The 17,544-nt window shown below is 47.1% G+C and overlaps 1 protein-coding gene across 4 annotated transcripts in view; it reads left to right on the top strand.

The window, feature by feature from the left end:
• VSTM5 (V-set and transmembrane domain containing 5) overlaps positions 1-17,544 on the top strand; it is a 93,565-nt gene that overhangs the window by 50,621 nt on the left and 25,400 nt on the right. The gene's annotated exons all lie outside the window — the stretch shown is intronic.

Below are 17,544 nucleotides of genomic sequence, written 5' to 3'. Positions count from 1 at the left end.
TGTACTTCAACACTGACATCTTCAATCTGACTATCAGGAACTGGACTGCGGGTGCTCCTTCCAGCACTTGCAGGGGGCATGCAAATAGTGGAAGGCGCATGCTCTTCACGTCCAGTGTTGGGAAGGTCAGGCATCGCAAACGACACAATTGGACTCTCCTTGTGGATTTGGGATTTCAAAGAACGCACAGTTCTTTGCGGTGCTTTTGCCAGCTTGAGTCTTTTCAGTTTTCTAGCGAGAGGCTGAGTGCTTCCATCCTCATGTGAAGCTGAACCACTAGCCATGAACATAGGCCAGGGCCTCAGCCGTTCCTTGCCACTCCGTGTGGTAAATGGCATATTGGCAAGTTTACGCTTCTCCTCCGACAATTTTATTTTAGGTTTTGGAGTCCTTTTTTTTCTGATATTTGGTGTTTTGGATTTGACATGCTCTGTACTATGACATTGGGCATCGGCCTTGGCAGACGACGTTGCTGGCATTTCATCGTCTCGGCCATGACTAGTGGCAGCAGCTTCAGCACGAGGTGGAAGTGGATCTTGATCTTTCCCTAATTTTGGAACCTCAACTTTTTTGTTCTCCATATTTTATAGGCAGAACTAAAAGGCACCTCAGGTAAACAATGGAGATGGATGGATTGGATACTAGTATACAATTATGGACGGACTGCCACGGTTAGGTGGTATAAAAAAACCACGGTTAGGTGGTATATATTATAATAATAATACAATTATGGATGGACGGACTGCCTGCCGACTGCCGACACAGAGGTAGCCACAGCCGTGAACTACCGCACTGTACACTGGTTGATAAAGAGATAGTAGTATACTCGTAACAATTAGGATGACACTATGACGGTATAAAGAATGAAAAAAAAACCACGGTTAGGTGGTAGGTATATAATAATAAATAATACAATTCTGGTCGGACGGACTGCCTGCCGTGTGCCGACACAGAGGTAGCCACAGCCGTGAACTACCGCACTGTACACTGGTTGATAAAGAGATAGTAGTATACTCGTAACAATTAGGATGACACTATGACGGTATAAAGAATGAAAAAAAAAACCACGGTTAGGTGGTAGGTATATAATAATAAATAATACAATTCTGGTCGGACGGACTGCCTGCCGTGTGCCGACACAGAGGTAGCCACAGCCGTGAACTACCGCACTGTACACTGGTTGATAAAGAGATAGTAGTATACTCGTAACAATTAGGATGACACTATGACGGTATAAAGAATGAAAAAAAAACCACGGTTAGGTGGTAGGTATATAATAATAAATAATACAATTCTGGTCGGACGGACTGCCTGCCGTGTGCCGACACAGAGGTAGCCACAGCCGTGAACTACCGCACTGTACACTGGTTGATAAAGAGATAGTAGTATACTCGTAACAATTAGGATGACACTATGACGGTATAAAGAATGAAAAAAAAAACCACGGTTAGGTGGTAGGTATATAATAATAAATAATACAATTCTGGTCGGACGGACTGCCTGCCGTGTGCCGACACAGAGGTAGCCACAGCCGTGAACTACCGCACTGTACACTGGTTGATAAAGAGATAGTAGTATACTCGTAACAATTAGGATGACACTATGACGGTATAAAGAATGAAAAAAAAACCACGGTTAGGTGGTAGGTATATAATAATAAATAATACAATTCTGGTCGGACGGACTGCCTGCCGTGTGCCGACACAGAGGTAGCCACAGCCGTGAACTACCGCACTGTACACTGGTTGATAAAGAGATAGTAGTATACTCGTAACAATTAGGATGACACTATGACGGTATAAAGAATGAAAAAAGAAACCACGGTTAGGTGGTAGGTATATAATAATAAATAATACAATTCTGGTCGGACGGACTGCCTGCCGTGTGCCGACACAGAGGTAGCCACAGCCGTGAACTACCGCACTGTACACTGGTTGATAAAGAGATAGTAGTATACTCGTAACAATTAGGATGACACTATGACGGTATAAAGAATGAAAAAAAAAACCACGGTTAGGTGGTAGGTATATAATAATAAATAATACAATTCTGGTCGGACGGACTGCCTGCCGTGTGCCGACACAGAGGTAGCCACAGCCGTGAACTACCGCACTGTACACTGGTTGATAAAGAGATAGTAGTATACTCGTAACAATTAGGATGACACTATGACGGTATAAAGAATGAAAAAAAAACCACGGTTAGGTGGTAGGTATATAATAATAAATAATACAATTCTGGTCGGACGGACTGCCTGCCGTGTGCCGACACAGAGGTAGCCACAGCCGTGAACTACCGCACTGTACACTGGTTGATAAAGAGATAGTAGTATACTCGTAACAATTAGGATGACACTATGACGGTATAAAGAATGAAAAAAAAACCACGGTTAGGTGGTAGGTATATAATAATAAATAATACAATTCTGGTCGGACGGACTGCCTGCCGTGTGCCGACACAGAGGTAGCCACAGCCGTGAACTACCGCACTGTACTGTGTCTGCTGCTAATATAGACTGGTTGATATTTAAAGAGATATTAGTAGTATACAACAATACTATACTGGTGGTCAGGCACTGGTCACCACTCCTGCAGCAAAAGTGTGCACTGTTAATTAATATAATTGTACTCCTGGCTCCTGCTAACAACCTGCAGTGCTCCCCAGTCTCCCCCACAATTAATTATAAGCTTTTAATTTATACATTGATGACTGTGCAGCACACTGGGCTGAGCTGAGTGCACACAGACTGAGTCACACTGTGTGACTGACTGTGCTGTGTATCGTTTTTTTTTTCAGGCAGAGAACGGATATAGCAGAGAGAAGTGAACGGATATATTATATTAAATAAAAGTTAACTAGCAACTGCACTGGTCACTGACTGTGGTAAACTAACTCTGTCTGCGACTCTGCACAATCTCTCTCTCTCTATCTAATCTATCTCTATTCTAATGGAGAGGACGCCAGACACGTCCTCTCCCTATCAATCTCAATGCACGAGTGAAAATGGCGGCGACGCGCGGCTCCTTATATAGAATCCGAGTCTCGCGATAGAATCCGAGCCTCGCGAGAATCCGACAGCGTCATGATGACGTTCGGGCGCGCTCGGGTTAACCGAGCAAGGCGGGAAGATCCGAGTCGCTCGGACCCGTGAAAAAAAACATGAAGTTCGGGCGGGTTCGGATTCCGAGGAACCGAACCCGCTCATCTCTACTGTATATATGTATGAGTCCCCGCCAAGAATTGCATATTTAAGCGGGACAGAAGCCAGCCGCAGAGGGGGCGGGGCTTCTTCCTCAGCACTCACCAGCGCCATTTTTTCTCCACAGCTCCGCTGAGAGGAAGCTGCTCAGGCTCTCCCCTGCAGATACACGGTAGAAGAGGGTTAAAAAGAGAGGGGGGGGGGGCACATAATTAGGCGCAAAACACAATATAAACAGCAGCTACTGGGTTAACATTGAGTTACTGTGTTATTCCTGGGTTTATAGCGCTGGGGTGTGTGCTGGCATACTCTCCCTCTGCCTCTCCAAAGGGCCTTGTGGGGGAACTGTCTTCAGAAAGGGCATTCCCTGTGTGTGTGGTGTGTCGGTACGCTTGTGTTGACATATCTGATGAGGAAGGCTATGTGGAAGCAGAGCGGGAGCAAATGAATGTGGTGTCTCCGCCGACGGCGCTGACACCTGATTGGATGGATATGTGGAAGGTTTTAAATGATAATGTTAATTCCTTGCATAAAAGGTTAGAAAAAGCTGAAGCCTCGGAACAGTCAGGGTCTCAACCCGTGCCTGATCCTATGTCGCAGAGGCCGTCAGGGTCTCAGAAGCGCCCACTATCCCAAATTGTTGACACAGATACCGACATGGATTCTGACTCCAGTGTCGATTACGATGATGCAAAGTTACAGCCAAAATTGGCTAAATCCATCCGTTATATGATTATAGCAATTAAGGATGTGTTGCACATCACAGAGGAAACCCCAGTCCCTGACAAGAGGGTGCATATGTATAAGGGAAAGAAGCCGGAGGTAACCTTTCCCCCCTCACACGAGCTGAATGAGTTATGTGAAAAGGCTTGGGAATCTCCAGATAAAAAACTGCAGATTTCCAAAAGGATTCTTATGGCGTATCCTTTCCCGCCACGGACAGGTTACGCTGGGAATCCTCCCCTAGGGTGGACAAAGCTTTAACACGCTTATCCAAGAAGGTAGCCCCGCCGTCACAGGATACGGCTACACTCAAAGATGCTGCGGATCGCAAACAGGAGGTTACCCTGAAGTCCATTTATACACATTCAGGTACCTTACTGAGGCCGGCAATCGCGTCGGCCTGGGTGTGTAGTGCTGTAGCAGCATGGACGGATACCTTATCTGAGGAAATTGATACCTTAGACAAGGATACTATATTGTTGACCCTGGGGCATATTAAAGACGCTGTCCTATATATGAGAGATGCTCAAAGAGACATTAGTCTACTGGGTTCTAGAATAAATGCTATGTCGATTTCTGCCAGAAGGGTCCTGTGGACTCGGCAATGGACAGGTGATGCCGACTCAAAAAGGCATATGGAGGTTTTACCTTACAAGGGTGAGGAATTGTTTGGGGAGGGTCTCTCGGACCTGGCAAGAAAGGACGCACCTCAGACTTTCTTGTTTCTTTGTGATCGAAAGGACTGCATTTGATAATACGGTGCTCTCTTAGGCTGTGAGGGAATATAAGGCAAGAAATTTGACTTTCCAGCTGTAGCTGTGGATACAGCTGGAAAGTCAAATTTTTTGCCTTATATTCCCTCACAGCCTAAGAGAGCACCGTATTATCAAATGCAGTCCTTTCGATCACAAAGAAACAAGAAAGTCCGAGGTGCGTCCTTTCTTGCCAGAGGCAGGGGCAGAGGAAAGAAGCTGCACAACACAGCTAGTTCCCAGGAACAGAAGTCCTCCCCGGCCTCTACAAAATCCGCCGCATGACGCTGGGGCTCCACAGGCGGAGCTAGGCCCGGTGGGGGCACGTCTTCGAAATTTCAGCCACAAGTGGGTTCACTCCCAGGTGGATCCCTGGGCAATAGAAAATGTGTCTCAGGGATACAAGCTGGAATTCGAAGAGATGCCCCTCACCGATACCTCAAATCGGCCCTACCAGCATCCCCCCACGGGAGGGAAATAGTGTTAACTGCAATTCACAAATTGTATCTTCACAGGTGGTGGTCAAGGTTCCCCTCCTTCAACAGGGAAGGGGTTATTATTCGACCATGTTTGTAGTCCCGAAACCGGATGGTTCGGTCAGACCCATATTGAATTTTAAATCCCTGAATATATACCTGAAAAGGTTCAAGTTCAAGATGGAATCGCTGAGAGGGGTCATCGCAAGCCTGGAAGGGGATTTTATGGTGTCTCTGGACATAAAGGATGCATACCTTCATGTCCCCATTTAACCACCTCATCAGGCGTACCTCAGATTTGTGGTACAGGATTGTCATTACCAATTTCAGACGTTGCCGTTTGGTCTCTCCACGGCACCGAGAATATTTACCAAGGTAATGGCGGAAATGATGGTACTCCTGCGGAAGCAAGGGGTCAAAATTATCCCGTACTTGGACGATCTCCTCATAAAAGCGAGATCAAGAGAGCAGTTGCTGAACAGCGTATCACTTTCTCTGGAAGTGTTACGGCAACACGGCTGGATTCTGAATATTAAGTCGCAGTTGGTTCCTACGACTCGTCTGCCTTTCCTGGGCATGATTCTGGACACAGACCAGAAAAGGGTTTATCTCCCGATAGAGAGAGCTCAGGAACTCATGACCCTGGTCAGGAACCTATTAAAACCAAAACAGGTGTCAGTGCATCACTGCACTCGAGCCCTGGGAAAGATGGTGGCATCATACGAGGCCATTCCCTTCGGCAGGTTCCATGCGAGGACCTTTCAATGGGACTTACTGGACAAGTGGTCCGGATCACATCTTCAGATGCATCGGTTAATCACCCTATCCCCCAGGGCCAGGGTGTCACTCCTGTGGTGGCTGCAGAGTGCTCACCTTCTCGAGGGCCACAGATTCGACATTCAGGACTGGGTCCTGGTGACCACGGACGCAAGCCTCCGAGGTTGGGGAGCAGTCACACAGGGAAGAAATTTCCAAGGTCTGTGGTCAAGTCAAGAGACTTGCCTTCACATCAACATCCTGGAACTAAGGGCCATATACAACGCCCTGCGTCAAGCGGAGAACTTGCTTCGCGACCAACCGGTTCTGATTCAGTCAGACAACATCACCGCAGTGGCTCGTGTAAACCAACAAGGCGGCACAAGGAGCAGAGTGGCGATGGCGGAAGCCACCAGAATTCTTAGCTGGGCGGAGAATCACGTAAGCGCACTGTCAGCAGTGTTCATCCCGGGAGTGGACAACTGGGAAGCAGACTTCCTCAGCAGACACGACCTCCACCCGGGAGAGTGGGGACTTAATCAGGAAGTCATCGCACAGATTACAAGCCGGTGGGAACTGCCACAGGTGGACATGATGGCATCCCGCCTCAACAAAAAGCTACAGAGGTATTGCGCCAGGTCAAGAGACCCTCAGGCAGTAGCTGTGGACGTCCTGGTGACACCGTGGGTGTTCCAGTCGGTGTATGTATTTCCTCCTCTTCCTCTCATACCCAAGGTGCTGAGGATAATAAGAAAAAGAGGAGTGAGAACAATCCTCATTGTTCCAGATTGGCCACGAAGGACTTGGTATCCAGATCTGCAAGAAATGCTCACAGAGGACCCGTGGCCTCTTCCTCTAAGACAGGACCTGTTGCAACAGGGGCCCTGTCTGTTCCAAGACTTACCGCGGCTGCGTTTGACGGCATGGCGGTTGAACGCCGGATCCTAGCAGAGAAGGGCATTTCAGATGAGGTCATTCCTACGCTGATAAAGGCTAGAAAGGACGTGACAGCTAAACATTATCACTGTATATCGTGAAAATATGTTTCTTGGTGCGAGGCCAGGAATGCTCCTACGGAAGAATTCCAGCTGGGCCGTTTCCTTCACTTCCTACAGTCCGGAGTGAATTTGGGCCTAAAATTGAGCTCCATTAAGGTCCAGATTTCGGCCCTATCCATTTTCTTTCAAAAGGAGTTGGCTTCTCTACCAGAAGTTCAGACGTTTGTAAAGGGAGTGCTGCATATGCAGCCTCCTTTTGTGCCTCCAGTGGCACCTTGGGATCTTAACGTGGCGTTAAGTTTCCTGAAATCCCACTGGTTTGAACCACTTAAAACGGTGGAGTTGAAATATCTCACGTGGAAGGTGGTCATGCTATTAGCCTTGGCTTCGGCTAGGTGTGTGTCAGAGTTGGCGGCTTTGTCACATAAAAGCCCCTATCTGGTTTTCCATATGGATAGAGCAGAATTGCGGACCCGTCCACAATTTCTGCCGAAAGTGGTTTCATCTTTTCATATGAACCAACCTATTGTGGTGCCTGTGGCTACTCGTGACTTGGAGGATTCCGAGTTGCTTGATGTGGTTAGGGCTTTGAAGGTTTATGTAGCCAGAACGGCTAAGGTCAGGAAGACAGAGTCGTTGTTTATCCTGTATGCATCCAACAAGCTTGGTGCTCCTGCTTCAAAGCAAACTATTGCTCGCTGGATCTGTAACACGATTCAGCAGGCTCATTCTGCGGCTGGATTGCCGCTGCCAAAATCAGTTAAAGCCCATTCCACTAGGAAGGTGGGCTCTTCTTGGGCGGCTGCCCGAGGGGTCTCGGCATTACAACTTTGCCGAGCGGCTACTTGGTCAGGTTCAAACACTTTTGCAAAGTTCTACAAGTTTGATACCCTGGCTGAGGAGGATCTCTTGTTTGCTCAATCGGTGCTGCAGAGTCATCCGCACTCTCCCGCCCGTTTGGGAGCTTTGGTATAATCCCCATGGTCCTTACGGAGTCCCCAGCATCCACTAGGACGTTAGAGAAAATAAGATTTTACTTACCGGTAAATCTATTTCTCGTAGTCCGTAGTGGATGCTGGGCGCCCGTCCCAAGTGTGGACTTCTTCTGCAATACTTGTATATAGTTATTGCTTCAATAAGGGTTAAGTTATGGTTGCATCAGGGTTTGACCTGATGCTCTGTTATTTGTCATACTGTTAACTGGTTGTTATCACATGTTATACGGTGTGATTGGTGTGGCTGGTATGAATCTTGCCCTGGATTACCAAAATCCTTTCCTTGTACTGTCAGCTCCTCTGGGCACAGTTTCTCTAACTGAGGTCTGGAGGAGGGGCATAAAGGGAGGAACCAGTGCACACCAGAACCTAAATTCTTTCTTAAAGTGCCCATGTCTCCTGTGGAGCCCGTCTTTCCCCATGGTCCTTACGGAGTCCCCAGCATCCACTACGGACTACGAGAAATAGATTTACCGGTAAGTAAAATCTTATTATTTTCACTACTTCATGTAAGATATTTTTTCTGTGGATTAAATTCACAGAAAACAACATGTGGGCATTTCTCTACTGAACATGGAACCATCATTGTTTAGAACCATCAGTGGTGCACCATAAATAGTATACTACCATTGATGGTTCAAGACACCAATTGCCATCAATGGCAACCATCGATGAAGACCATTTAGATGGCCATCCCTTCTAGTTAAGTGACTTTAGTGCTTTGGCACTTTCGAGCCAGCTACAAAAGGGCACCAAGATTCATTGGAGTACCGATTATTTTAAAGGGAATCTTTATTATGTTCACAGAGCCCTTAGCAAGATATGGGTAGGAGCCTGCTGATAGCGCTCTAGTGCTTCTTCTGAGAATGTCCTGTCCGATGCATAAATGTCACTGCATTAGAGTTGTCCATCAACTGAGTAACCGTCAATGGTGATAGTTTTGAATTTAGGGGAAAAGCAACGATAGTTCTGGTCTATGCATTTGCAAACTATCAGAGCAATGGACGTGCATATAATACAGTTACTCGGTGGGTTTTGCAACATCAGAACAGCACATTGATGGCAAAACCTTCAGCCTGTCAAAGTCGAAAAATATCATGATCCATATGCCTTGTATTAACCCCTAATGTGTGCGCATGCTGCTCGTCGCCTGGTCCCCCGTGCATACACATCCCCGCAGGTTTTGTAAGGGACGCTCCAGCGTCTCGTGCGCATGGGATGTGTAAATACGGCGGAGTTTGTGAGCTTGTAGCGTGCGACTCGATCGTGACATATTTAACCCAAATAGCGTATATTATAGTTAAATATTCCCCTTAACAATGTCAGCAAGTATGGTAAGTTTAAAACTCCTTGGACAGAGAGATTCCTCTTTGCATGCTGGGAGGGCTCAGACAAAGGTTGGAGGGTAGTGTTTGGTGTCCAGCTGTGGGGTATTGAAGGGGTGTTGTGCCTATGATAGTTGGGAGGGATTCGCATGTTCCTGCGCATGGTTATGCGCAGAGGTAGAGAATAAGATGGATTGTATTCAGAATTAAATTAGAAATAAGTGCAGGGTAAGTAAATGGAATTCAGTCATTTCTTTTCCACAGACTGAATACAAAGGCCCTATTTACACTAAGCTTTGAGATTCTATGAAGAGGGCTTACACCTTTGTTTATGAATAGGACCAGGTTTCTCTCCAGAATAATGAGTGCTGAGTTGCCAATTGTCTCAACTGAAGGTGGGGTAAACAAAGCCCAGAGACAGAGTCTGTTTGGAAGATCCAAAACAATAGCTTTCCACAATACAACCAGACAGAGAGGAATTTAGAATACTAACAAGTCCTAGCCATCGCCCACTTCTTGAACTAACCAATGATCCCCGGTGCAGTACATGTCCCACCCCCTAACCAATGGAAAGAGAGCACACAGTGTCTATTGTAGTATGTCTTGAGTTAGTAAATAAATATAGCTTGCAATAGGCTTGGTCACACAAGACTCTGCAAGGTTTTCACACTGAAGGCTGGAACCCTGGTCCAGGACTGCGCTTGCGATTCATTCCCACGTGTGTAAGTTCTCTGTGGCCATTTCGTTACTCTGTATGTATGCAATTATTCTCTTTTAGCTAACCTATAAGTGTTTGCCATTTATTCCCTTTCTGTTTATTTGTATTTGCAATCGTTCGTTATTGTGTATATTTCTGTTTCGTTTTTCTGTTAGTTATTAATGTTAGGACTGTAGTGTATAAGCTGTAACTATTTCTTTTCCCTTTTACTTACTAAAATCATCTAGTAAAGGTGTTGGAACCTTAGCAAGGAGTGTGTGTTTTACTAGTTATTATATAGGGTTTCTGAGCGTCATAATCGCTCCAACAGCTTTCATATGATAAGGGTTAATCAGTGTTACATTGTGGTAATATTACAGTAATAAGGTTTACAGCATAAGCATACCCTTACAGTGTGTTGATAACAAGGTTTTCTGTGTGTAATTCAGTGAGCGTCAGCGCCGCTCGTATCCAGCTCTCGCGGTACAGCGTCTGCTACGCTAAGTGCGTACCATTACGGCACCTCGTGCGCCTATTGCATACATTGTCTTTAATAAGTATATAGCTTAGGTTCAAGATAAATATTTGACTATATCAAGCCATTGACAGAAAAACAACAACGGTTTACTAATCATCGATGGCCATCCATAGCATACTTCTCTAATAAGAGGCCCCCTGACCTCCGGGCCCCGTAGTGGCTGCACCCGCTTTATTTCCACTACTGCATGTAAGATATTTTCTCTGTGGATTAAATTCACAGAAATATATACGTTATGGTAAGAACTTACCGTTGATAACGGTATTACTCCTAAGTCCACAGGTTCCACAGGATACATTGGGATATGGTTGAGTGACAACGGATCTTGCACCAATCGGTCAAAGCATTCTGGCCTCCCACCATGCAGTGGGCCCATCCATATATCCCCGCCTCCTGGCTCAGGCAAATCAGTTGTTTTCCAAAGCTTAAGGCAGGAGCATCATGTAGAGCCCTAATCAGGCGAGAAGAAAACACATGCACACCCTTCTGTATAAGAGGGAAGAGCAGTGGTTTCCAAACTTTTTTCAATCACAGCTCCCTAGAATATCAGATTTTTTTTCACAGCACCCCTAGGCCAAAAATTTCTTATTGAGAAATTTAGAAAGAAATATTACATTAAGTAGATCACGTTTATATGTCATTCTTAGGGTCAGTTGTGTTGTGAGAGACAAGATTTGCTTCTGTTTGACCACATATTTTATGACTGGCAGCCACCAGCACTGGTTTTGCCTATTATATTGACCATGAATAATTTGAATTGGTCCTGGACCACCAACCCAGGGCACCCCTGCAAGTGTCCCGAGACACCCCAGGGAGCCACGGCACACAGTTTGGGAACCTCTAGGTTAGTAAGTAAAAGGATCCTCAAATCAGGTGCGTCAGGGTAGGATCCCTGTGGAACCTGTGGACTTAGGAGAAATATCGTTATCAACGGTAAGTTCTTACCATAACATATATTTCTCCTGCAGGGTCCACAGGGTATCCACAGGATACATTGGGATGTCCCAAAGCAATTTAGTGGTGAGGACGCTCCTGATTAGACAGTAGAATCCTTGGCCCGAATTCAGCGTCCTGAGAGGCAAAGGTATCTGCGGCATAATGTCTAATGAATGTGTTAATAGAAGACCATGTGGCTGCCTTACATATCTGTTCTGCTGAAGCACCATGTTGTGGTGCGCATGATGGACCTACCTTATGAGTAGAGTGAGCAGAGACATTATCCTGAACCGGGAGATTAGCCTAAGACTATGCTTCTGAAATCGTCATCTGAAGCCACCTCGCCAGTGTCTGCTTATCAGCAGGCCATCCTCTCCTGTGAAATCCGTAGAGAACAAAGAGAGATTCTGTCTTTCTGATAGCACTGGTACGATCTACGTAGATCCTTAAGGCACGGACTATTTCCAATGATGCATCTCCCGCAGAGAGATCCGGCCCCTGGACAGCCAGGACTACCATTTCTTTGTTAAGGTGGAATTTAGACAACACCTTAGGAAGATACCCAGATTTAGTTCTGATAAAAAATCAGAAATGGAGGATGACATAATAATGCGCCTAAATCTGAAACTCTTCTAGCTGAAGTCATGACAAATAGAAAGAGAACCTTAGCTGTCAACCATTTAAAATCCTCTCTTTTAAGTGGTTCAAATGGGGCAACTTGAAGGGCCTTTAGAACAAAACTTAGGTCCCAAGGCACTGTAGGAGGAACAAAAGGAGGTTGAATGCGCAGCATTTCCTGGTATAAAGTGCGCACATCCTGTAGGTTGTCAATTTTCTTTTGGAACCATACAGTTAGTGCTGACACCAGCAATTTCAAGGAAGCCACCCATAAACCTTTATCCATTCCTGCCTGAAGGAATGCTAGGATTCTGGAAACTCTGAAAGACCTGGGGTCAAGTTTCCGTTCACTGCACCACTGAATATAGGCTTGCCATATTCTGTGATAAATGCGAGCTGAGGAGGGTTTCCTTGCTCTAAGCATTGTTTGAATTACCTGTTAGAATCCTCTTGACTTCAGGATGGAGGTCTGAAGAGCCACGCCATCAAAGACAGTCGATCCAGATGTCTGTGATGACAAGGCCCCTGAATCAGTAGATGGGGACGTTGAGGTAGTAGGAATGGAGCATCCTCTGCAGATCTGTGTACCAATGTCTTCTGGGCCAAGCCAGAGCTATTAGTATCACGGCACTTTCTCTGACGTCCTAGTGGATGCTGGGAACTCCGTAAGGACCATGGGGAATAGCGGCTCCGCAGGAGACTGGGCACAAAAAGTAAAAGCTTTAGACTAGCTGGTGTGCACTGGCTCCTCCCCCTATGACCCTCCTCCAAGCCTCAGTTAGATTTTTGTGCCCGAACGAGAAGGGTGCAAGCTAGGTGGCTCTCCTGAGCTGCTTAGAAGTAAAAGTTTAAATAGGTTTTTTATTTTAAGTGAGTCCTGCTGGCAACAGGCTCACTGCATCGTGGGACTAAGGGGAGAAGAAGCGAACTCACCTGACTGCAGAGTGGATTGGGCTTCTTGGCTACTGGACATTAGCTCCAGAGGGACGATCACAGGTTCAGCCTGGATGGGTCCCGGAGCCGCGCCGCCGGCCCCCTTACAGAGCCAGAAGAGCGAAGAGGTCCGGAGAAAGCGGCGGCAGAAGACGTTCCTGTCTTCAAATAAGGTAGCGCACAGCACTGCAGCTGTGCGCCATTGCTCTCAGCACACTTCACACTCCGGTCACTGAGGGTGCAGGGCGCTGGGGGGGAGCGCCCTGAGACGCAATAAAAACGATATAAAAACCTTATATGGCTAAAAAAAATGCATCACATATAGCTCCTGGGCTATATGGATGCATTTATCCCCTGCCAGTTTCCTGAAAAAAGCGGGAGAAAAGGCCGCCGTGAAGGGGGCGGAGCCTTTCTCCTCAGCACACAAGCGCCATTTTCTTTCACAGCTCCGCTGGAAGGACGGCTCCCTGACTCTCCCCTGCAGACTACACTACAGAAACAGGGTAAAACAAGAGAGGGGGGGCACTATTGGCAGCTAATATATAATACAGCAGCTATAAAGGGAGTAACACTTATATAAGGTTATCCCTGTATATATATAGCGCTCTGGTGTGTGCTGGCAAACTCTCCCTCTGTCTCCCCAAAGGGCTAGTGGGGTCCTGTCCTCTATCAGAGCATTCCCTGTGTGTGTGCTGGGTGTCGGTACGATTGTGTCGACATGTATGAGGAGGAACATGATGTGGAAGCAGAGCAATTGCCTGTGTTAGTGATGTCACCCCCTAGGGAGTCGACACCTGACTGGATGGTAGTAATTAAAGAATTACGTGACAATGTCAGCACTTTGCAAAAAACTGTTGACGACATGAGACAGCCGACAAATCAATTAGTGCCTGTTCAGGCGTCTCAGACACCGTCAGGGGCGCTAAAACGCCCGTTACCTCAGATGGTCGACACAGACCCTGACACGGATACTGAATCCAGTGTCGACGGTGACGAGACAAACGTAATGTCCAGTAGGGCCACACGTTACATGATCACGGCAATGAAGGAGGCATTGAACATTTCTGACACTACAAGTACCACAAAAAAGGGTATTATGTGGGGTGTGAAAAACTACCAGTAGTTTTTCCTGAGTCAGATGAATTAAATGAGGTGTGTGATAAAGCGTGGGTTTCCCCCGATAAAAAACTGCTGATTTCTAATAAATTATTGGCACTATACCCTTTCCCGCCAGAGGTTAGGGCACGTTGGGAAACACCCCCTCGGGTAGATAAGGCGCTCACACGCTTATCAAAACAAGTGGCGTTACCGTCTCCTGATACGGCCGCTCTCAAGGAACCAGCTGATAGAAGGCTGGAAAATATCTTAAAAGGTATATACACACATACCGGTGTTATACTGCGACCAGCGATCGCCTCAGCCTGGATGTGCAGCGCTGGAGTGGCTTGGTCGGATTCCCTGACTGAAAATATTGATACCCTGGATAGGGACAGTATATTATTAACTATAGAGCATTTAAAGGATGCATTACTATATATGCGAGATGCACAGAGGGATATTTGCACCCTGGCATCTAGAGTAAGTGCGATGTCCATTTCTGCCAGAAGAACGTTATGGACGCGACAGTGGTCAGGTGATGCGGATTCCAAACGACATATGGAAGTATTGCCGTATAAAGGGGAGGAGTTATTTGGGGACGGTCTATCGGACCTGGTGGCCACGGCAACGGCTGGAAAATCCACCTTTTTACCCCAGGTCACCTCTCAGCAGAAAAAGACACCATCTTTTCAAACCCAGTCCTTTCGTCCCTATAAGGGCAAGAGGGAAAAAGGCCGCTCATTCCTGCCCCGGGGCAGAGGAAGGGGAAAAAGACTGCACCATGCAGCCTCTTCCCAGGAGCAGAAGCCCTCCCCCGCTTCTGCCAAGTCCTCAGCATGACGCTGAGGCTCTGCAAGCAGACTCGGGCACGGTGGGGGGCCGTCTCAAGATTTTCAGCGCGCAGTGGGCTCACTCGCAAGTGGACCCCTGGATCCTGCAGGTAGTATCACAGGGGTACAAATTGGAATTCGAGACGTCTCCCCCTCGCCGGTTCCTGAAGTCTGCTCTACCAACGTCTCCCTCCGACAGGGAGGCAGTATTGGAAGCTATTCACAAGCTGTATTCCCAGCAGGTGATAATCAAGGTACCCCTCCTACAACAGGGAAAGGGGTATTATTCCACGCTGTTTGTGGTACCGAAGCCGGACGGCTCGGTGAGACCAATTTTAAATCTAAAATCTTTGAACACTTACATAAAAAGGTTCAAATTCAAGATGGAGTCACTCAGAGCAGTGATAGCGAATCTGGAAGAAGGGGACTATATGGTATCTCTAGACATCAAGGATGCTTATCTCCATGTCCCAATCTACCCTTCTCACCAAGGGTACCTCAGGTTTGTGATACAAAACTGTCATTATCAGTTTCAGACGCTGCCGTTTGGATTGTCCACGGCACCACGGGTCTTTACCAAGGTAATGGCCGAAATGATGATTCTTCTTCGAAGAAAAGGCGTATTAATTATCCCTTACTTGGACGATCTCCTGATAAGGGCAAGGTCCAGGGAACAGTTAGAGGTCGGAGTAGCACTATCTCAGGTAGTGCTACGTCAGCACGGGTGGATTCTAAATATCACAAAATCACAGCTGATTCCAACAACACGTCTACTGTTCCTAGGGATGATTCTGGACACAGTCCAGAAAAAGATGTTTCTCCCGGAGGAGAAGGCCAGGGAGTTATCCGAGCTAGTCAGGAACCTCCTAAAACCAGGACAAGTGTCAGTGCATCAGTGCACGAGAGTCCTGGGAAAAATGGTGGCTTCTTACGAAGCGATTCCATTCGGAAGATTCCATGCAAGAACTTTTCAGTGGGATCTGCTGGACAAATGGTCCGGATCGCATCTTCAGATGCATCAGCGGATAACCCTATCTCCAAGGACAAGGGTATCTCTCCTGTGGTGGTTACAGAAGGCTCATCTTCTAGAGGGCCGCAGATTCGGCATTCAGGATTGGATGCTGGTAACCACGGATGCCAGCCTGAGAGGCTGGGGAGCAGTCACACAGGGAAGAAATTTCCAGGGCTTGTGGTCAAGCATGGAAACGTCTCTTCACATAAATATCCTAGAGCTAAGGGCCATTTACAATGCCCTAAGTCAAGCAAGGCCTCTGCTTCAGGGTCAACCGGTATTGATCCAGTCGGACAACATCACGGCTGTCGCCCACGTAAACAGACAGGGCGGCACAAGAAGCAGGAGGGCAATGGCAGAAGCTGCAAGGATTCTCCGCTGGGCGGAAAATCATGTGATAGCACTGTCAGCAGTGTTCATTCCAGGAGTGGACAACTGGGAAGCAGACTTCCTCAGCAGACACGACCTCCACCCGGGGGAGTGGGGACTTCATCCAGAAGTCTTCCAAGTGATTGTAAACCGTTGGGAAAAACCAAAGGTGGACATGATGGCGTCCCGTCTCAACAAGAAACTGGACAGATATTGCGCCAGGTCAAGGGACCCTCAGGCAATAGCGGTGGACGCTCTGGTAACTCCGTGGGTTTTCCAGTCGGTATATGTGTTCCCTCCTCTTCCTCTCATACCAAAAGTACTGAGAATCATAAGAAGGAGAGGAGTAAGAACGATACTCGTGGCTCCGGATTGGCCAAGAAGAACTTGGTACCCGGAGCTGCAAGAGATGCTCACGGAGGACCCGTGGCCTCTACCTCTAAGGAAGGACCTGCTCCAGCAGGGACCTTGTCTGTTCCAAGACTTACCGCGGCTGCGTTTGACGGCATGGCGGTTGAACGCCGGATCCTGAAGGAAAAAGGCATTCCAGATGAAGTCATCCCTACCCTGATCAAGGCCAGGAAGGATGTAACTGCAAAACATTATCATCGCATTTGGCGAAAATATGTTGCGTGGTGTGAGGCCAAGAAGGCCCCTACGGAGGAATTTCAACTGGGTCGTTTCCTACATTTCCTGCAAGCAGGATTGTCTATGGGCCTAAAATTGGGATCCATTAAGGTTCAAATTTCGGCCCTGTCGATCTTCTTCCAGAAAGAACTGGCTTCAGTGCCTGAAGTTCAGACGTTTGTCAAAGGGGTACTGCATATACAGCCTCCTTTTGTGCCTCCAGTGGCACCTTGGGATCTCAATGTAGTTTTAGGGTTCCTAAAATCACATTGGTTTGAACCACTTGCCACAGTGGATTTGAAATATCTCACATGGAAAGTGGTAATGCTGTTGGCCCTGGCTTCAGCCAGGCGCGTATCAGAATTGGCGGCTTTATCCTATAAAAGCCCTTACCTGATATTTCATTCGGATAGGGCGGAATTGAGGACTCGTCCTCAATTTCTCCCTAAGGTGGTTTCAGCGTTTCACATGAATCAACCTATTGTGGTACCTGTGGCTACTAGGGACTTGGAGGACTCCAAGTTGCTGGACGTAGTCAGGGCCCTGAAAATATATGTTTCCAGGACGGCTGGAGTCAGAAAATCTGACTCGCTGTTTATACTGTATGCACCCAACAAGCTGGGTGCTCCTGCTTCTAAGCAGACGATTGCTCGTTGGATTTG

Source organism: Pseudophryne corroboree, chromosome 2 (assembly GCF_028390025.1).
Source record: "Pseudophryne corroboree isolate aPseCor3 chromosome 2, aPseCor3.hap2, whole genome shotgun sequence".
In the NCBI taxonomy this organism is placed as follows: Eukaryota; Metazoa; Chordata; class Amphibia; order Anura; family Myobatrachidae; genus Pseudophryne; species Pseudophryne corroboree.
This window is presented reverse-complemented; position numbering and strand designations above follow the sequence as displayed.